The sequence below is a fragment of the Patagioenas fasciata genome, chromosome 3 (genome assembly GCF_037038585.1).
Source record: "Patagioenas fasciata isolate bPatFas1 chromosome 3, bPatFas1.hap1, whole genome shotgun sequence".
In the NCBI taxonomy this organism is placed as follows: Eukaryota; Metazoa; Chordata; class Aves; order Columbiformes; family Columbidae; genus Patagioenas; species Patagioenas fasciata.
The window spans coordinates 113,137,702-113,160,561 of NC_092522.1; the positions used below are offsets into that span (position 1 = coordinate 113,137,702).

Here is a 22,860-nt window from a genome sequence, read left to right on the forward strand (position 1 = left end):
TCTGGAGATAATAAGCTGTCTGCCCCCGAACATATGATTACTCTGCTCCTGCCTAGGAAGAGCTGTGTTGTAACAAATATCGGGTATTTATAGGCATATGCTTGAGAATTTGAGAATAGTCTTGTGTTGTGACATGGTGAAGTTTACCGTACAAAATAAAATGATACTACTTATGAAACTATCATGATGCAAACATAATTCTCCCAGGCACTAACTAATGTTTCAGTTCCCTTTAAACTCTCTGATAGGGAAGAAGCATTGTTGTTTGATGTGTCACAAGAAGAAGCATAATGAGACATCCGTTCCAAAAATACTATCTGATAAATCTCAAATAATACTGACAGTGCTCTCAACCTTACTTATACAGAGCATGGTCAGAACTAGTCAGCATTGATCCTGTTCCACGGGGAAGTCTGAGGTGAGCCACATCCTGTATCCTGGCTTTCATGAAAAAAGCAAAAATCAGGAATCAAACAGCAATCAAACCCACAATTTGTTTCTTATCTGATCTTGAGTGGGACAGCTCTGTTTTACCCGCTCCTGGAGTTTACCCCAAAGCACTCCTGGACTTTGCATATGTCCTTTTCAGAGGTGTCTCAGGCAGAAGTCAGCTCTTGTTAGATATGGCAACACTCACCTTATTAATTACTGCGTGGAAGAAAAATACAAAGGAAAATTGAGTTAAACTTGAGTTACAATGTTTCACACAGAGACCAGGGATGCAAAGGGCAAGCAAAACCGTCCTCTTGAATCATGAGATTCAGAATGGACATCTTTGATTTCTAAACTCCTTATGGACCCCAGGTGCAGCTAGGTCCAGTCTTAGTCCCAGACTTGGTCAACAGTTTTTATCTAAGGGGAAGGAAGAAATACAGAGTAAGGAAGAGCCTCCCACTGAGTGACAAGACTCAGAACGGACATCTTTGCTTTCTAAACACCTTCTCAGAGAGGAGTCAAGGTGTGGCTGGATCCAGACCTAGTCTCAGACTTGGTCAATGGTTTATGCCTAAGGATAGAGATACAAAGAATAAGGGTAATATTGAATAGCTACATGGATTGGTAATGTTTCCTTAGTATCAATTCAGCATGCAATCGAAGCTACCAGGGCAAACTTAAAAGTTACACTACTACAAGGTTGTATGCCACATCAGTCAATTACCAAAGCTCTGCTGGTGGTAAAAGCTTTCTTGGCCGTGAGGAGGAACCTTGAGAGGTGTTCCAGCTCAAGGGGAGATCACCACCACTGTACCACACTGCCTGGCAGGGAGAGCTCAAAGAAGGCTCATCTTGTCTGTCATTTTTATGGAAAAAAATACTTGGCTTGTAGTCAATCAATTCATAGGAAAAGGTATGTGGGAGACTCCTTGTACCCACAACTTTATTTGTTCCTTGAGAAATGTATCTTGGAAAAACCACCTACTACTCGTATGTTTATCGCATGATTGGTGTTCCGAGCTCATACGCATCAGTGCTCACTGTGTCACTCTGCTCCTTTGTGGGTAAACAAGAGGAGTTCATGACCCAGCTATGCCTCAGGTCTTTGCCACCTTTGGAGCCTGTAACAAACCACTGCCAGTTTGGTCAAGGGGTCAAGCACACCCACCACACGGTCGAGGGAGGAAAAGCTGGAGAACGTTTTCCCCAGAAAAGGAGAAATCCCCTTGCTATGGAAAAAGGTAATGGGTGTCACATCTCCTGAGCTCTGCTCGGTGCCAGATCTGGAGGAACTGCTCTTTCTATGAACAAGTTAAACACACTGCGAACTCTCAGTGTGCTCAGGATATCCAAGAAACAGGCACTGGATAATTATCACAACTTTCTTTTGGTCTGTTTTATCTGTCTGTCTGGATTTTGACTTAATGTCTCATGGAGGTCAGTTGACTTTTCTTTCCCATAACTTAAATCTCTCTATATGTTTACTTTTGTTTTATTTTGTTTTCTCTGTATGCAATATGAAAAGAAAGTTTTTAACTTTGGTAGCACAGGCACAGCCGCCAAACTGATTTTAGGGAGCAAATTCATTGTCAATAGAAGACAGAGTTTCATAATTTACAGCAAGAACTGCTGAGGGAAAAAGCACTGTTTACTTTCATAGTATCTTTTAACTCTAAGGCAAAGTCAGTGGCATTTTTGATAGTATAAGTGTTCAAACTAAGAAAACACGTTAAAAACCCACATTCTATGTGACAACTTTCTCATTCATTTGCTTAATGCCATGGTCCAAGGTCCATGAACAACTAATTGTGAGAGGCTGTGATTTAGTTATGTGTATACTTTCAATTACACATGAATACTGAAATATCACAAATCTTCTCACCAGGTGAGCTCTGTATACCTTTTTATCATTTCATCAGATATTAGCCCACAGTCTGAGGAAGAACTGGTTAGCTCTGCTGTGCTGGCTGACATGAAAAAGAGCCTCAACAATATCTTTAGCAACTTTCTGCCTGTTTTTTAATGAGGAACTGAAGACTCTTTTGTTTTGCTAGAATGAAAATGTTCTTTTATAAATCTCTTCAATCACTGAACAATTCTAAAAATGAACTTGGGTAAATGTGTTGTGCTTTTGCTTCACTTTGCTGTGAAGTCAGTGTAACAATTTTGGAAGTTCAAACAATTCTTCCTGTCACCTTTCCAGAGCAAGATTTGTAAACTCAGGAATCAGAGTGCATTGCACATCAGCCCTCAGGAATTTACTTGAGGACTAATAGCATTAACATCAGTGCTAAGTGACCCCTCAGGGGTCTGTACTGGGACCAGTACTGTTTAATATCTTCATCAATGGCACAGACAGTGGGAGCAAGCACACTCTCAGGAAGTTTGCAGATGACACCGACCTGAGTGGTGTGGTTGACACCACATGTCAGGTTTTTTGTGTGAAGAGATAGTGCATATCCTAGAAGTAAAAAAGTCATTTAGCTTACCTGTGTTCAAAAGCTCTGTCTTATGCAGATAAGTGAATTTTCTGTTCGTTCACATCTACACATGTGAACTGCAATGATACAGCATGAGAATAATACTGTTCTCAGTCTTCATTTATGTAGTATTTCATGAATAGACATAAAATGGTCCATGCCCAGACCACTATGTCTTGTGTGGCAGTCAGTTCTGTCAGCACAGGGCACAATGCAATAGAGGAACAAGATTTGTAATAGCTACTCAGATTACAAACCCACTTAGGGTTGACCTGTAAATTAATATATAAATAATCAAACCGAAGGTGAAAAGGGAATAGGATGGATGTGTGGATATAAATCCTCTTTCATTTGCAAGTAAGAAAAGTGAATATTTTACCCTCCTCCAAAACCACCAGAATCGAATATGCAAACTTTTCTTATACTGGCTAGTCCTTATTTACATTAAAGTAGTTAAAGAAATCAACTACTTGTGAACTAAAGGCAAACACTGCTTTGTGTAGTTGTGGGAGCACAGTCTGTAATTTAAAAAAAATATTTTGTATGATTTTGTATCTCTGGTATATGTACAAAACTTGAAACAGATCAATAACTATAGCATAACTTTTTGATACACAGTATGTGTTTTTCTCAAAGTAGTCCTGCAGCTTTGAAGTACTTCAAAACTCAAATTTAATATGTGCAGCTTAGGGACTGTTAAGTAGCACGAGGGCTGTTTTAGTGAAGGACAAGCTGCTCATATCTTCCCTTTGAAAACCTCAGTGGAATCCAAAACACATCCCACTTCAGTAAGTACCTTGAAGTTAATGGCTTTATTGACAATTACAACTTCATCAGTTCTTCTGGTTTATTTGAAATGGCTCATATAATCCAAATGTATTATGTACACTTAAACTGGAAATATTCTAGTTGTATTTGTGTAATGGCTTAGCAAAAACTCATGTACCCAGTAGCCATGGTTTAAAAGGGAACAGGAGAAGGCATTTAGTATCACTAATTCCAAAGGATCATGCTTTTTGTGAAATTCAAGCAAGTTTTGAATGCTTGAGGAAAGAAGGAAAAGCAAAGCTCAGGTCAAATCTCAAGCATTATTATTAAATTCTGGCAACTCAAGATGTTTCCTGTTCATTTGGATGGAAGCTCTCACGCAAATAAGAACTGAGTAATGTGAGTAAAAGTTCAAGAGACTGACCTTTCTCTATTTTCACATAATTGTTGCAACTGTGTGCTGCAGAAAATAGCCAATGCTCTCCTATCATTTGAACAGTCAGACCTATGTAACACATTAACTCAGATGTCTTCTTAACTTTCTGTTACAACATGGCTTCACTAAGGACATCTTGTGCCTGACAAGTTTGATGGCCTTCTATGATGAGGTTACAGCATTGATGAATAAGGGAAGAGCAACTGACATAATGTGCTTGGACTTTTGCAAAGCATTTTACACTGTCCCACATGACATCCCTGTCTCTAAATTGGAGAGAGATGATTATGATGGATGTATCACTTGGTGGATAAGGAATTGGCTGGGTGGTCACTCTCAAAGAGTTGCAGTCAACATTTCAATGTCCAAGTGGAGACCAGTGATAAGTGACATTCCTCAGGGGCTGGTATTGGGACAGGTGTTGTTTAACATCTGTGTTAGTGACATGGATAGTGGGATTGAGTGCACCCTCAGCAAGTTTGCCAAAGAGACCAAGCTGTGTGGTGTGGTCAACATGCTGGAGGGAAGGGATGACATCCAGAGAGACATCTTTTGCAATCTGCTAAGAGTGGCATTATTATCATTGGTCATACTGACAATATAAAAAAAGAAAAAAAAAAAAAATCTGCAATTAAAAAATCCTTCTTTGTCAGATTCCAGCACACATGAAAATAATTAAATTCAGACAATGACTAGTCAGATTTCCCCAGCTTCCTCGAGCCAGTTGTAATCATCAATCTAAAGATCAAATCCCAGTTTAGAATCTCTGACATTCCAACTCAGGGCTGTGAACTGAGAATTCATGTCAAATCCCTGACAGTCAAGACGGGCTCTTGCAAAGTACCACAGAAACCCTCACCCCAAACCAAAATGTAATATTCCTCACAATGAATCTGAATGGAGATGTATACTCCCTCTGTCTAGTAATGCTCCTGATGAGACACATATAGTAATAAGAATACTAATCACAATATGAAGAAACAAGCCTTCAAACAGCAACTTATGGCTAGGACTCTGTACATTTCAATCTTTGATTAACGTCACACCGGCATCCTCTGACTTTTAGGATAATTCTAACTGTGCATTTACTGTCCTTAGCCCACAGGTTGCTGTGATTTACCCCTCATTTCTGGATGCATTTCATATCCTTGCATAGTCACCCAAAGTAAGCGCACATGCAAAATTTAGTGCAGGATCATGGATTTAGTGCCAGATCCTGGATCTGCAATGCACTTCAGCAATTCTTACACATCCAAATGGGCACATTGAAAGCAGCAATTGTGCCACTTACATAAACAAAGATTACATGCAATTTCAAGAGATGCAGCCAGAAATTCTCTGAGAGGCTGTAGACATGTCACTTTTTCTATCTAACTTCTACTTTCCAAAAAGCAAACACAAAGGTAAAGCCAGATAAGCAAATTAAGGCATTATGAATGCGCTGAGAGAGCGAAAAATGGAAGAATCTTGCCTTATTAATGAGTATCTGTAAATTAAGTACTATTGTCACTTCTAATCACATCCTGGTTTCTTCTTTAACCATACTGGAAATCGTCCAGTGTATATATTACCTTGGGCAAATATTCTCATTGCTCTCCTTCTATTTTTTTCATTTTAATCTGAATACATAGCTGAGACTACTAAAGTTTAGATTTTTTTTTTCTTCCTAGGCGTGGAAGCTTTTTGTTAAAGAAAACAAAAAAAATCCGGCAATCACTAAGACATTACTAAGCCACTGAGCTACACTACTATCTAATATGCAGCTCTTGAACGAATGTGAGATTTATTAAAAAAAAAAAAAAACAACAGAGGTTTCTTTTGAAATTTCTATTTTGTATAGTTTAGGTTTTATGCAGCAGACTACTCAAAGCTGGAAGAGTTTGTGCGGCTTAGCTGGGAAGACAATTAGGTAAATTTATATAGCTTTGTATTTTTAAAACATCATTAATCTCAAAATATTTGACAAGCTTTTGCCAAAAATCAATAAAAGGCTTACAAAGTTCTCACCAGTTTTAGAGGTGAAGAGAAAAAGTATTTTGCTCATATCTTCCCTTTGTGACAGATCAAGCTACACTCACAGAGTGAGTCATAGACAGGGTCAGTACTCAGAAAACTTGACTTTATTTCCCCATTTTTTCCATTTCTGTACCAAATGTTACCCACAGGACTCTATAATATTTGCACATTGGTTTTGGCTAAAAGTTAAATGAGTTCTTGGGCAATGACACATACACTTAAGGAGAACCTTTGTCTTTAAACAGATCACAAAGAAGAGGAACTGTTTCCTAGGACGGTATAGTGTTCTATCAGAAAAACTTTTTCTTCAAGCCAAATTCCTTTTTGGTATATTGAATGGGGGAAATGAAATGTCAAGCTCATCTAGCCTTCAATATATAGCCTTGTGCTACAGCAATGTGCAAAAAAAGCTGAAGGCTTACTGACAGCAATATAATCTCCCTAATACTGAGATTGATCTAGTCTGCAGTGAAAGCAGTGGCTGTGGTGCATACAAATGAAGAAACAGTACGTTTGGAAAGACTGCAGAGAGTCTGATCTGTCTGACAGCAAAAGAGTGAGGTTGTTCACTAAATATCATATCCTTCCACTTATGAAACCATTTAGAGGAAGCAAAAAGAAGATTACATGAAATATGAATGAAGAGAAGAAGCAACTATGTTCTCTGTGTATGCCCTGATTAAAACACAATAGAGGAAACCATTCAAAGTTCAATGGATAGGCAAGAGAGACATGACTGATAGACAAGGGCACAGTCAAGTAACTTTTTTCCTTCATCCTGATGCTGCCAAGACTGTGAGAATCAGAATGAAACCATAAAATATTTAACTATTTTGAATCAGATTCTTTTTCCTATTCTTGGTGAGAATCGTCATGAAATGCTTCTTGAAGCTATTACAAAGCCTATCCATTTGTGTGTTTGGCCAAGTGATAGTAGTCAACTAATTGACAGCAGATTCCAAGGAATTTGGTAGCATATTTAAAAACCATTGAAAAGCCCAATTGTTTCCGACCTGTATACATTATATCCTCAGTATGGACCATACATATCCTATCTTACTCTTTTTTTTCAGTTGCTTCGTCACATCTTTAATAAGGCATGTTTTGGTTTGCTTGTTTGTTTGTTGGTTTGTTTGTTTGTTTTAAATGCCTTTACCTTTCCTCATATGAAAAAATGGAGGAAAAGATGTGCAAATGCCTATAATGACTGTGAAATCATCTGAATGTATCTATATCCTTCACTACCCACTAGGCCACCACTGACGAAGTGAATTTGATCTCATATATAAGTCATGCAGTTAAACTTTTGTGCATGACTCGGAAAACTTCTGTGGATAATAGCTCGCTGTTGCAATGTGCTGACCTCACTGTAGCAGGTAAGCTGTAACTCGGAGGATGACTCTGTGGATTCCTCCGCTGCTCTTGTTATGCCTTGGCATGTATCTGATGCCAAATTAAAAACTGAGTGACTCATCTCATTGAGTAAAAAACTATATATTCCCCTCAAACACTTTAGATGTTTCTCTGAAACACTCCTTGTCTGCACACGGGCACATGAAGGAAAACAGAAAACAAACAATTAATGCAAAACTGTAACATGTTTACCATGTGATTTGTGAACTGAGCTAGGCTCCCAGATGTAAAGCATAGATTCACAGTACCATTTCGGAGTTATCCGGATCCTTTTACAGAGACAATTGACTGTGCCAGGGACCGGATACAGCTACCAGACCTGAAGAAGATGACTAACAGGCAGTTATGTTTGATCGGACAAGTGGGGCAGCTCCTGCTACATGGAGCAGTAGTTCCCAACTTCCCAGCCTGCTCTTCCCACAGTACCCAATGCAGCAATTCATCTAGGTCCAAGATCTGCATTTTTGCAGGATAAGAGAGCACAGTCAAGGCACTGTAGCAGGCAGCCTGAGGCTGGTGGTATATGACTTAAATATGCCTGACATCGGGTGAGGAACAGAATGCTGAAGCAGGCTTTCCCTTGAACTTGCAAATACAGTGGTGCTGCTCACAGACAACTGTTGTTGCTTGAAAAAGTGACACTTGGGATCCATTTTCCTTGAAACAAAAATGCTTTCTCTACTCATCAGATTTTTCATTGTTACTAGACAGAGGTGGGCTGTACTAAGTTTAGAGTTGTGAGCTCTCAAAAGGTTTCCAATGAGAATGAAAAACCCCTGCCACCTAGTACACAGAGGATACTCTCTCTTCAGAGCTGGACACTGAGCTTTCAGTTCTCACACAGTTAGCAGCAAAAGTTTTTAACAGATTGTGCAATGCTCTGTCTATAACTGTCTTTCAGCTTATTGATCATGACCCAGAACACATGGATGCAAACCATGATGTAAATCCAACAGCAGAAGTATGGATGACTCCTGCAGTTCCTTGTGGATGGCATCCTTTTTTCACATTGATTTCCTATTTATTAGGCAAAGGAATTTATGACTTCAGATAGAAGTGTTTGGCATGACAGGTGGAATCCCAGTAAAAAAGAACAACAAAAATTAGACTGGAAATTTTTCTGTTATGTTTTCTCCTGGCTCTGTCCCCCTTGTTTTTTCCCAGCCACTCAAGTCTTGCATGTGTGTTTTTAGCATGCTCATGCTTTCTTGACAGGGACTGATATCCAGCAGAATTTACATTTGTCCTCCCCTTTCCTGGTCTGGTCTCACAGTTGTTCAGGTATGATTTCTCTTTCACTACCTCTAGAGAAGTGTTTATGAGAGATTGTGGTTTCTGACAGCGGTTTCAAATAAGTTTAATTTTTTTTTTCTGATTTTCTTTGTTATTCAAAGTCTTGTATGATAAGCTAATCAAGAAGAAACAGAAACACTTAAACTACAGAGGGACTGATTTTTATTTGGATGTCTATTATTTTCAGCAGGCTTTCCACATATGTCATCATTATACTTCATGAATCACTCCTCTTTTGTTGTATCTTTTTCTTGTCTCTGTACAAACAATAAATTTCTCTGAGTTTGTATTGAATCAAGCTAACAAAGAAGTTCACATCAATGACTTGAAATTATTGAAATTGTCTTGTTCAACCTTGCTTTTTGTGTTTCGTGAGGTTTATAAATCAGAGCAAGTTACATATTACATTCACATTAGCATAGAAACATGTTCCCCCAAAATTGTGAAAGCTACTCATTCCTGCCTCCTATCATGAATGGCCAACATAAAGTTCCTGCATGTATATATATGCCTTGCTGTTATAGCAGCATGATATGGTTTATAGTTTAAAAATTGGATTGTTTATTAATTTGTCAGCAATAAAGGCCAATATATTTTTAAACATTTAAAGCTACATACTCATTGCAATACACCAATATACATTCAGTCATTTCACATCCATCAGTTTCTAATGGCTTCACAAACAAGCACAACTAAGTATGAGTGCCAGCAGCTGTGGGTCAAAACCGTTGCAAGACTGGGTGAAAATTGAGTAGTATGGACAATTTTATGTCACTGCTTGGGTGTGTATCCTTGCTTCATTTAGTGTAGATCTAGACTGGAATCCAATCTAGAGTAACATGATTAAAAAATCATAGTAGTTTCTTGCATGAAGGTCCATCTGAAATGCTTCCATCTCTACCAGAAAGAGAACTGGGCACATAGCTTCCTCAGTTGCGCACCTGTTTTAGGTTCTAATTTTCACAGGGATGTGACTCTCAGAAATACCTTTGTGTTGATCATTTTTATCAGCTTATTCCATGTGCTTCCATTTGGCTGTACTTTAAAGTGTCTAATTGTCCCCAGACCGTGTTCAAGGAATGCAGGTATGGAATCATCAGACTTTGTTTTACACTCATGAGGATGCTGGAGGTAAGTGAAAGGATGCTCAGTCTAAGTGTTTTAGTTTATCTGGACCTAACAACTCTACAAAATCTTACACAAAAATTCACTGATGAACAGTACAGTCCTCTGTCTTTTAACCAGTCTTCCTGCTTCTGTCACACAAAATGTTTTATCATTTTCAATGAAAATTCATACAGTATGTTAGTCCTAAAAGAAAGATGCTTCAAATATTTAGAAAGTGAAACTGCTTTTTGCAAAATGTCAAGAAAATGAAAGAGCTGGAAGCAAATTGAAAGTTTCCCAGCTAGGAAAAGCTATGCATAAAAACACAGGTTCTGACATGAAACTGCTTATTACCTGAGTGCAGTCAAAATAGTAATAGCAAAAGTCATCTATCATGGAAGCACCCCAAAAAGACTCAAAACAAATGTAAGCTTAAACCAACTTCAGTTTGGAACTGAAACCAAAACCAAACTACAGAAATCAATGCAAGTGGTAGTGAGGGGGGGGGGGTGGGAGGGTGGAAGGGCAGGTAATCCAAAATCAATCAGCACTCCAACAACATTTAATAAATTGCGGGTTTGATATACCCATTTGGAATATTATTACCCTATGAACACACAAGAATAATGATCCACAGCATGTGCACACTCATGAAAAGAAGAGGTCTCTCTCATTCAAGGGCACCCAGAGGAAATCATCGCTTACCTGGGGGGTGGAAGCAAGAGCTCACTGAAGGATATATCCACAAGAAATAATCACTCACCATGGAGAAGATGAGGGCTCTCAATCCCGAGAAGCCCCCGAGGACCCCTGATAGGGTCCCACAATAAGGATAGGGCTCCTATTACAGTCCCCACGCTCTGAGAAGAGCACTCAAAGGGTATTTTTGGCAGGGACCCCATTTTATAGTGTGGTGGGATCTGGCTATGGTCATTGCAAGCATGTTCCAGAAGCTTCTTTGAGCCTGGAGTGCCTTGTTGGCTGAGGGCCCTGTCTGTTGACTGTCTCACCCCTCATGCTCCCCCACCTGAAGGGGTGTATGTGACTGGAGTCACCATGCCCTGGTGGGGAGGGGGACATGAAAATCAGCATCAACCAAGATGCATAGGTGACAACAGCCACGGTTGGTCACAAAAAGTCGTAAAGAGCCATCAGCTGTTGTACTGAAAGCTATGGACTTTATCAGGATGTGTGCAACCACCACACACTCTGCCCAGTGAGGTTCTACTGCATGCCATCTTCTGATCAGACCTAAGGATGCCTGAAATTATATTTATTTTAGTTGTAATCTCAGAAAGATGTCCCTATGAGTGAGCACATAGGACCAGCAGTGAGTTGCAGATAGTTTTTGCATTGAGTCTTGAGTAGACCTTGCAAGAATCCTTTGGCTCTTTGAAGACTGTAAGAAAGTTATTAAGCAGAGTCATTATTGCTGAAGGTGAGCTATATGGCTCTTAGTATTGGAAATTATAGGGTTTTTTTTCACAGCTTAGATGGCTTTTTTTTAATAACTGCAGAAATCAAAAGGACTGATGTTAAGAAAGTGGTAAAAGTTTGGTTGTCATAACAACTGAACTCCTGAGTAGAGAAGCCAGAATAACCTAATTAATTTTTCCCAATGTCCAAAACCTTTAGGGTTTGTTCAACAGTCAAGTAACATTGAATCAATACCTAAAAAAGAAGGAAAACAAAATAACATCAAAGATAAATATATATATTAAATTAAATATCCTAATTTCTAACTCAGACTAAATTCCTTATGATTGAAGTATGAAGTATGTTGGATTAAAAAAAAAATATTCTGAGAGTCTGCACAAAATTATTTTGGAAACAAAGAACAAAAAAGCCTGATATCATTGGCCTGAGGTTTTGTTAAAGATTTGTGATTTAATTTGTGATTCTGTGAAGAATTGGGTGCTGCCTCCACTGAAATCTTGTATTGTTTTACCCAAACAAAGGGTCTTGAATTTAATCTTGACTGAGGGTCTTGTACTGAGACCAGGTAAATTATCTTGACTGTATTAACTTCACTGTCACCGTGCAAATTTACCCCCACAGAAACTGAGTCATGACCTACAAATCTACTTAATCTTTTACCAAATCTTTGTTCAAGGGACAATAACAAAAACATTTGAATTAAACATTAATAATTAATTTCCTGGAATAAAAGGCTGCAGATATGCCTACAGTTTTCATATAACTTGTTTTTCTCTGTGACTCTGTCCCAAATGAAAAGTAGTCTAAATTCAGCTGCTGAACTCCATGCCAACATCTCAGTTAACCAATAATTCACCTTTAATGATAAACAAAAGAAGCACTGTAATTACTTTTTTTTTTCAGCAGACAGTTTAGTAGTGCATCAAACTGTTTTATAACACATGCCATAAATTGTCCTGTTTGCTGTATTTTGTTTGCTCCCTGCTACAAGTTATCATCATTTGTGCTTGTGACTCTGCTGTCCTGTGTAGAGCAAAGTGGATTTATGAGAGCGCAGCTTTCACTGTTCCGATGGTGTTAGCCAACTTGCACCTCATGCTACATGACACAAAGCAGCTGAGCTCTCTACGACAGTTTTATCACCAATATGGGAACCCTGAGGCACCCTGAATATTGTATTATACACCTAGGCTTTCAGTCACTCATGACTTTTCCAGATGGTGAGTACACAGGCTGAGCTTAGTCTGTTTTAGGCAGAATTCTGATAGGGATTTAGTTACTTTTCTTACATAATCTACTTCTTTTCAATATGTCTTTCTGTGATTGCAGTGGTAGTTAACAATACATAGTAACTCAACGTGACACCATACAGATGACTCATCAGATCTGCTGGGGTACCTGCCAGTCCATCAAGGTAATGCACATTATCCCTTTCATCATCCCATGTAAATAAATACAAATCACTCCCTTAATTTTTCATCCCCTGAATCTGTTTCGTGAGTCCCTCGCTCACAACAACAAAGGATGCAGTAAATATCTTTTATTCTCAATTACTGAAAATGAATCTTTTTTGTCAAAGATATAGTTACTACTTAAAATCTCAGTATCTCCCTCTATGTGATCACTCATGCACCATCTCACTTCATTTCATGGCGGGGAAAGAAATTTCTAAGGAAATAAATGCCAAGTTATCTGTAGGTAAAAAAAGCTGTCTGGTATAGGCGTACTGTATATACCTACATGAACTTCAGATGCATTTGCACTGTAAACTTTCTTCTCTAAGTTTAACACAGATGGCAAGGAAATAGCATGTTCTTTGGTCTTTCCTGGGGGAACATCAGAAAAGTGAATCAGTCACCCACAAGGAAGCCTGTCAGACCTACAAACTAACAGGAATTATCACTGAAATATTTCTTATTTTCAGGTAGTCTTGTCAAGACAGCACATACCTTGAATTTTTATCACCTTCTGGACAACTGTCTGAGGTGGGTGGATTCTCAGGCTTCTGGAATTTATGTCAGGAAAAACACATTTACAGAGTAAAAGTAAACTTTAAAGATAGAGTTTAAGTAAAAAAAAGTAAAAAGGTTCACTTAGTAGCTGCCAAAATATGCTAGCAGAGGAAAGGAAAGGTAGTCACAGTTCATTTTAGAGCTTCTAGGAATGTCAGTAGAAACTTTATTTAATGCTGAGCAGTGCTCTCACACACATACAAGAGAAAGCACAACATTTATTCACAAACAAAAAAATCACAGTTATTCCCATTACTTCCTGAGACATCTCAAGCTTATCTGGTATACAGCAGAGAGAAAATGCAGCGTTTTGAGGGAAGGAGGAGGTGCCATCTTCCTCTGTGGTTTGGTGTGGTCCAGTAAGTGCTTAGACCACCTACCAGAGCCAGCCCTCCAGCAGGTTACTCGCAGCAAACACCTTCTCTGCATATCAGGCTGGGATTAATTTTGCTTCAGCGTTCTGGCCCTTGTCAGACCCTGGTTCTGTCCTTGGGGCACCTAAAACTTTGGTAACTATGATGACATCTAAATTTGAGAGAGTAATAAGAAATTCAGACCAACAATCACACATGGTTGAGAGATCCTTTCTTTCAGGAATAAGTCCTGATGCTGAAGTAGCCATCTCAAAGACAGGTATCCAGTTTAAGCTAGACTCTTCCAATCAGTGTAAGGAGAGAAGTGTCTTTTACAACTTGTTAGGGTAGGTGACTTGTTCATTGTAAATGTCTATCTTCTTTCATTCATTAGAGAAAAATACTAGATGACTGAATTAAACATTACATTTGTAGTTGGCTAAATTTTGGTGTGGTAATTCCTGTTCTAATCTTGTTGAAAAGTTTGCACCTTACTCCTCTTCTGTATTTCAAAGATTAACGCGAATTATCATTTTTAATTGATTTACTGATGGATTTTTTATAAAAATAGAATGAATTAATGTGCCCCTTAGAATACAACAGTTTTGCCATTGCCTTCAGTGGGAACAGATTTTTACATACGTCTTTGACTCACTTTCTTAAAGGAAATACTATTTTTGCAGTACTGAAGCTAACATGCCTCTCACCTTTTCCCTTATTACCTGCTTAGTGAATGGCTTCTATCATTACAGTATTTGTCATTTACAAAACATTTTAGAAGTGTCCTAAATTAACATTTACAATGTTATGACTGTTAGTCTGTTTACGCACAATTGAGGATACTAATAGGTGAATTGGCACTATAAAACAGCTGTCAATGGGGAATTTAGATGACAGTTTGTATATATTTAGTGCTACAACAAGGTTGGAGGACATCTTACATAAATGCCCATTTGTATGTGCAGGTGCTAATATAATAAACCAAGGGCTCCGTTCATTATTTTTCCAATCTAATTAGGGAACACAAATATTTATTTTGTCAAAGAAATTACAGGATAACTCAAAGCACTGAAACTGAAAACACTGTAGAATTAACTTCTTTGGCTTCGGAAGGGCATCTGGGTCAATATGCTCCAAGCAAACCAACCAACCCACTGTGTAGCCGACGTTGGTAATTGTTATTGAAATTGCTAAAGAACAAACTCAGTGCTGTATTACGACGTTATTTCATAGAGAAGCATGCACATGAAATCTTAAATGGTGAATACAAGAAGACACTGATCTCTGTCAGAAGACTTGCCATTGGATCTGATTGCTGTGAGGACAGATGAGCATTGGTTGGTGCTACAGTCTCAGCTCTGCCATCCATCAGTGTCATTCAACTACTGAAGGAACCAGCTCCATTGCAAACACTCCTGTAGGTATGCACTTGCATGAATTAGGATTTATACACAAAAACATATCTTGAAGGACTGGGTTATGATCTGCAAGTTGTTTCTTACGAAAGTTTTGTTAAGAGATTATAAACTGTAAGATTTTTTGCATTATCAATGCAAAAGCTCATTATCAATGCTGTTTTCACAGTCAACCAGGGAGAAGTACTTCTAGAAGCTGAATACACATGCCAACCTGAGTTCAATGGGAAAAATCGCTCACTGGAGACACATATATCTCATCACTGAGTGTTGAGGGAGCTTATTTGACTTGCTTAGACTAGATGCCTAAACATTTGAGAGCTGATGGTGGGTAACATGAATCCCTCTCTAAATTGACAAACGTGGAGTGCTAAAAGATGGAGTCTCTTTTCAGTATTTTTTAAGGCAAATTTCTATTGATATTAAATAGCAAAACCTTACAGGTGAGGTTATCTAAAGAGAAGACTGAAAGGATTTTCCACTGTAAGAAAGCATTTTCAACTGTTTCTGACTTCGTCCACCTTAATGATGTAAGATGAAACTTTCCATTAATATTTTTGAAGTTTCAATGAAGACATGATTGACATGTCTAAAATGAGATTTACAAAATTAGATTTGACTCTCCACAGTAAAAAAAAAAAAAGTCTGTGAAGACATTTTTAACAAGTGCTCGTTGCCTTCTTTGGGAAAAGCTATGTAATATTCCACTGTGTTGGTTAGCGTTAGGTATGTGTCATTGACTGCTAACACAAAAATATAGCTGGATTTGCCCAATTTATAAATCTCTATACTGGCAAACTGAGTTTTGACATTTTATAACTTTGAGCGCCTGCATATGTAACTATGTTATTTTATTAATGGAGTTTTTGCTGCCCTATCAATCAAAATATTGATGACAGTTTTTATTACTTAAATATGAAACAATGTACATACTAGTGGCTGGTTCTTAGCTTCCTTAAGGCAGGACCATGATGAACGTCAATCTCAGGCATGTAATTTCAATGGGATCTACATCAGAGACTCTTGAAAGGCATTCAGTCTTGATTTAAAACTACAACAAATGGTGTAGGTCTAGTTTTTGCAATTAATTATCCTTGATTCAACTTTTATGTTTCAATATTAATCTGAATTCCTTCAGCTTCATTTTTCAAACATTGCATTTCATTATAGCTTCTTCCACTGAAATATTAACCATTATTACAAACCTCTCCGCGTTGAAGTACAATGTTATCCAGTTCATTCAACATTTATTTTCAGTTTGCAAACTATAGAACTTGAAAATGTAATGTAGTGAAAGCTGCCCATCTTTCTGAAGATCCAACATACAACTCAAGGTATGCTGCTCCAGCAGACTTTTTCATTTATTACTCTTAGTCCTCTCATAAAATTGGTCTTTACAGTCAATTCAAAGTTCCTTTTCCATAATCTTTAGTGTAGATAGCAAATTAGTCACTTTGAGTATAATTTGTATTTCAATATCAGTGTTTATGTCTACATTTTGAACTTTTTTCAGTTAGCTACTGAATTACATTATGTTTTCAAAAATGCAAACATCCTACAAATCATAAATGATTATTGACAAGAGAACATAAAGTAGCACAATAGCAAGACTTTACTTGCCAAAGTACCGGTGCAGATCACCAGCTAAACATGGGAGAAGAGCCTATATGCAGATCAGAAAGTACCTAGACAAAATTAAAAGAGCCAGTGATTCTTTTTTCACATGTGATTGTGAGATCAACATCCAAGAGGAGATGAAGTGGCTGTCCATCTACTAGGGATTCAAGTAATCTACCTCTATATTTAACTCTGTTTAGTGTATTTTATTAAGATATATGTTTGCTCATAGTCATTATTTTCACCTAATTTTGTTTATAAATTTAGTACTTTTTGGTATCTCTCATTTTCAGAGGAAAATAAAGAGAGTAAATGACTCTGGATTTTGATGTTGCTGACACCTTGACGTACAGATGATATAATCCATTTTGTAATTGTGACCTGGGTCTGGTGACTGAGCCTACAAAATAAGTCTCTAGAAATATCATTATACAGAGGTGTTTCAAGAAGCACAGTATTTATTTCATTTTGAAGTGATGGGACACTAATTCTTATCAATACACCTGAATATATTGATGTAAGACAGGTTGAATTAAGGATAAAAAAAGAACTATTCTTGTTCTATTGTCAGCACGTCTAGTGATCCTACACACACACAGCAGCCAACTGTGACCTGACAGTTTCCTTTCATATGTGAATTTACTTGACAGTTAGTAATACTGACCTCTGCAGCAATAAGGGTTCCTCTTTAATTAGATGGGGATTTGTTCTCATCAAAACTTGTGACAGTAGGCTTTGACATTTTTCTTTCTTACCTTCAGATTTGATAAAACCACTGTATCATTACTATTATTTCACTTACTGGAAAAGAAAAAGGAAAAAGATATTTTAACTACAGGTTCAAAAGTATCAGACACAGTGCTTGTAAGTGCAGTCCCAGTCTTTCCTGACTGTGCAGCACATACAACTTCACGGCAAGAAGCAAAGAAAGCAGCAAGCAGCAAATGGCTAAAAGCCCAGAAATTCAGAAAAACCTAAATTGGCAGAGATTTTGACACTCATTGCCTATCTATTTTATAAATATCCATTGGGCAGCTGATACATTCTCCAGACATTAAACTATCTGCTATTTGATTTTATATTTATGTCTAAATGAGACTTAAATCCGTTCAGGTTACGGTGGTATCAAAAATAACCCGAGTGAGAGTGCCATCTCTGTTACTGAAAAGGTTGCTATTTTTTACCTGTTTTCCCTGTGTGAAAATACTCTGAATGACTCGTCATACATGCTAACAATAGGGAACTATTTTTATCAAAATAGAAGGGCTGTGAAAGCGTGTAATACTGAAGAAGATTTTAAAAATTAACTTTTTATCTGTGGCTCTGTAATTTCTCCTGATCTAAGGTAAAAAATAGTAAGACTATTCCTTTTTATACCACTGCTCGGAATGAAATATGTCTATGTTGCACAATGCACTGTTGCTCCAAGATCAAATCAGCCACACTTTTATATCCACACAGTGCCATAGTGCTGGAAATAGTTTTTACAAATTTTCCTTGGTTCTACCATCATACTAATATAGCTGCTTTGTTTCCATTCCCCAGATCCATCTCGACTGAAACTCTCCTGAAATCTCCGGACTAAACAAATTTCAATGATGTCTGCAGCTGAGACGGCACAACGACGGGTGGCCTGGCAGTGGCTGCTGAATTCTGAAGATAACAGGGAAAGGGTGACACACAGTTTTTAGACAGGTAGTTGCCCCTTTTAAAGACTGAAATGTCTTCAGTGTTTAATGTAAGACCATGCTTTTTTCCAAGATTTTTCCAGGTAAATGCTAAAATTGGTTGAAATTGAAAGCAAGACTAAGTCCAGAAAAAAACAGAAAGGCAAAATGTGAAATGCTTAATGGGTTTTGTTACTATTTTCTGGCAAGCTGGAGACGTATTATACTTTATCCTTCAATATTCTGGGAAAAGAACCTCAAACAAAGGTACTGTGTACTCTAACAGGTCAGTTCTGCCAGAGACAACAGTCATTGCCCTTGTAGTCCGAGTTCAACCTGTCTACAGAGCCCATCCTTTCCTGTGGCAGAAGAGAGAAGGCCATTCGGTGAAGGAACCTGCACAGCTTCTCTACCTGGCTTTGGTGGCATGATATCACTGCGAAGGAAGTGTCTTCTTAGAAGTACATGAGCCAACTACTTCCCAAATACCTGTAAGGCCAAACATGTTGAATGTAAACATGCCCATGGCTGTGATGTAAAACACAGGGCAAACCCAATCAGCCCCAGCTAAGTCCCTGCACTTGCCGCAAAAGTAGGTTTGACATACTGCAAAGATGCCAACAATATGGATTATCATCTAAATATGGCTCTGTGTTTTACTTAATGGCTGCTTTTCTATGTGCATTATGCTAGATGAAACTTATATTATCATCACTCATAAATATTAAAAGCAGACATCATCTGACTTTTTGCTTCCCATTGCTCCAAACTACAATGAGAAATAGCATATGAAATTCAGTCAGAGCTGAAAAAGGGCACAGAAAAATTATGTCAACTGAAAAATGATGAATAGCATGGTCGGTATCAATAGCATTTGCTTGTTTAATTCCAGTAAGACAGTAGTGACATGGATGTTCAGCATCTGTGGCACAGAGATACTCTACTGCATGCCTGTATATCAAAAGAACTAATGCAGAAGCATGTTCCTCCAAGTTTTACAGGAGGAGAAGCAGAAGTGAAGTGACGTGGGCATGGCCATACTACATTAGGTCAGATTCAGAATTATCATCTGAGTTTTCAAGTACAAGTGTTGTACTGATGCCAGGGGAATCCTACTCTTTTTCGCAAGCCAAATGATGGTGCAATGCTAAAGAACATCACAGATCACAGTAACAGTTTCTGCTCTGTTGCTTGAGTACATGGTTTTAAAAAGATAATAATAATAAAACCCCATAACCCATCACAACAGTGCAATGTTTCCTGAAAAAAAAAATATCATGTGGTTTAACTGGAGTGTTCCAGTACTCCCCAGAGTTAATATAAAACTTCTGTAAAGAAAGGCAAAGGAATGTGCAGCAGGTGCACAAGAAAAGAAAGTCCTTTTTGCTGTGTCTTAACAGCAATCTCAGAAACTCTCCAGTACTGGTGATTCTGCACAAAATTGAGGTGACAAGTGATAAACTGGCTGAGTGAGCAGAGGAGCTGGCAGTGGATTAGCAATACAAAAAGTCCAACAAGCACAAAGGCAGATTAAAAGGCAATGCTGAGGCGTGCATGAAGAGCAATCCTACAGCCCCATTAACAATTAGAAAATATGCCAAAGCTCCTTGCTTCACCAGGGTGGAAAAACAGCTGTACTAGACATCTGTACAGGATCCCATATACTTCAGGATTTTCAATGATTTAAACTCTTCTACACTGAATTATATCATACACATGATCTTTTGGATACATTTGTTTGAATAATGTCCTGGCATAGATGACAACCTTTCTTTTTAACAGGGGATGGCATCAGGGTGGTGTTGTTCTGCAAAATGACGGCAATGCAAACAGACCATTCATCTCCTTTCCTGGTGAAATTTCTTCTTTTATTCAGAGTATAGTGCCGACAGATGAAGCATGATGTAAAGGCATAGAAGAGACATGAGGTCTGTTTCTATCTCTGTCACAGTCTTTCTGCACTACCCAGAGAGACTGCATATGAAAATTCTCAGCAACAACATGTCGTAATTTATGGTCCTCTTTGCTGTTTCCAGAACTGGAACAGGGTATCTCAAGATATGAAACTGAATTTATGCTTTAAAGACATGCAGGGATTCAGTTCCATGTGTCTGTTTTTCCCCATGTGAAAATGGGAAATGTTACTTTTTCAAAGGCGGTAACTGATTAAATGCTTAAACATTAAGGATCAGAAATTACAAGTAACAAAGTACAACAACTTTTTTTCTAATTTACATGCTTCTATACAATTAATACCTCTAATGTTTTGTATGTCACATGTAGTCTGGTAGATGTCTTCCACCTATGGATTGTTAATTATTATTATTATCTGAAAAAAAAATGCATTGATGTAAACATAATTCAAAGATCCCTGCTATGAAATTCCCCAGAATTAACATCTCTAAAGAGTATTACTGTACTAACTCTGCCCATTTAGTATCAGAATCTTGCATGAAAAATGTGAGGTAAAAATTCTTGAATCTGATCTAATGGCTATTTTTCTACAGTCAAATTACTCCTCTTTCAGAGCCTATTTATGCCTTTTTTTCTAGAATTAAATCTAAACAGGAACACTTGTGAAACAACACAGAAAATCTTAGTCAGCTATGTTTAATGGAAAAGAACCTATTTGTATTGGAACAAAACACCTGGGACTTCAATTGAGAATTCATATTTAAACACTCTAAATATTATACCTACAGCAGTGTCTCCTTAGCTGACATTTCTGTCAAGATAATCCGATTTCACTGATCTTTTTACTTTCACGGTGTGAGTTGGCAGAAATAATACTTACCTACCAACTGGAAAGGCTATGCATAACTTTGGTTATAACTTGCACTTGATTTGTTGTATTACAGCTTTGGAGACTTGTAACTCAAAATAAGAATGGAGGAAAACTAGAAAATATGTTTGACATTATTCCATTTAGAGAAGTTTGTGTACAGTATTTGCCAAGGTACTGGTTGGTTTTGTATCGTTTTTTTAAAGGTCAAATAAACATGCCGTGTACTAAAAATAATTAAAAAAAATATTGCAGTCTGCTAATTTAACTTAATTTCAATACTTACCAGCATAGTTATTTCACAGCTGCTTTAATTTCACATTCTGCTTCATATTAATTTTCAGGTGAATATAGTTTTCTCAGCTACCATTTGTGCTAGTTATTAAATTAGCGCATACTGTTTCACATGCAGATTTTCCCAGTGCTAGTAAGTGTTTTCAACTCCAGTTTTATGTTTCAGAGTTTTTAACAAGGTTGCCAGGGCCCTACATATAATATTTAATCACTGAGTTCTCTGTTGGGCTGTTATTAGCATTAGTGTTCCTGAGCTAAAAGGAGATGCTACGGGACGTATTTTCACAGTGAGCTAGATGGCATTTTAATCTTGCAGTCACACTGAGTATAATTGGAGACAGGTGGCTAAAGCTCCACATTCTACTTCAAAACTGTAATGTTCTCTCCATTCAGATATGCCTAACAAATTCTTAAATTTGTCTTGCTATATTTTGCCAGCTGAACTTTGCAAAATTGAAAGTAACATACGCTGTAAAGCCTGTGTGTTCATTCAGCTAAGCTCACATGGATTTCAGGTAGTTTAGGACCATAGAGTGCATGCTTACAGTATTGTATATCATAGATTTTAAGCCAGAAAACATCATAGTGGCCATCTGTTCTGACCCTGAGCTTTACGCTGGCCACAGCATTTCAGGCAGTCGTTCATACAGTGGAGAGATGATTACTACATCTTGCAGAACAAAAGCTGATTCTGGGGAGGATACTGTTTTGCACAGAGACTTCAGGCTTATATTTTATAAAGTGGATAGTTAAAAATGAAGCATGAATAAGACTATACATAAAAGGAATATGAAACCTCAAATCTCCATGATTTTAAAACAGCAAGAATGTTGTCTTAGACAGATTACTATAAAGCCAAAGTCTTCATGCCTCTGCATTGATAATGATTTTGAATTGATTTGTCAGATGCAACATTACGCATCTAACACTGCTCCCTGGCAAACAGCATGAATTACTGATCTGATCCAGTAAGGAGATTCTTATGATCTTAACTACAAAGTGGCTTTAAATCAGACATTTGGGTGAAGAATGTTTCATGTCTTGTGGAGCAGTTTTAAGAAACATTTTGAGACATTTGCCAATCTTTGGATTCAGTTACTGGAGTCTTTTGAAGTGGCTGAACAAGGGAGACCATGTCCTCTTCATTGGTGTTAGACTAATGCCATCTGTTTCTCACAGAAGCAATCAGAGGTATAAAACCAGACTCAAAAACTTTAAATCTCAGACATGTGAAAAACTATTTGCATTTTAAACTCCAGCATATTCACTTTCAGACTCGCTTTCAATAATCCAGCTTCCTGGTCTAGACATGTCTAGTAAGTAGGCATTTATTTA

The 22,860-nt window shown here is 37.7% G+C and overlaps 3 long non-coding RNA genes across 5 annotated transcripts; all 3 read left to right on the forward strand.

Moving 5' to 3' along the window:
• Positions 1 to 1,592: 1,592 nt before the first annotated feature.
• On the forward strand, positions 1,593 to 12,889 carry LOC139827641 (uncharacterized). 2 transcript variants are annotated; one of them, XR_011738542.1, is made up of 5 exons: positions 1,593 to 1,676; positions 7,388 to 7,511; positions 8,764 to 8,829; positions 9,907 to 9,972; positions 12,715 to 12,889. It is a non-coding gene; the product is annotated as an uncharacterized lncRNA (long non-coding RNA). The 2 variants fall into 2 exon arrangements; XR_011738543.1 differs by lacking the exon at positions 1,593 to 1,676 and adding an exon at positions 5,551 to 6,028.
• A 270-nt stretch (positions 12,890 to 13,159) lies between these two features.
• Positions 13,160 to 15,387, forward strand: LOC139827643 (uncharacterized). Its single transcript, XR_011738546.1, has 3 exons — positions 13,160 to 13,370; positions 14,984 to 15,171; positions 15,335 to 15,387. It is a non-coding gene; the product is annotated as an uncharacterized lncRNA (long non-coding RNA).
• LOC139827642 (uncharacterized) lies at positions 15,388 to 21,499 on the forward strand. 2 transcript variants are annotated; one of them, XR_011738545.1, is made up of 4 exons: positions 15,388 to 15,496; positions 16,423 to 16,499; positions 18,328 to 18,477; positions 18,736 to 21,499. It is a non-coding gene; the product is annotated as an uncharacterized lncRNA (long non-coding RNA). The 2 variants fall into 2 exon arrangements; XR_011738544.1 differs by having other exon boundaries at positions 15,388 to 15,492.
• Positions 21,500 to 22,860: the final 1,361 nt, after the last annotated feature.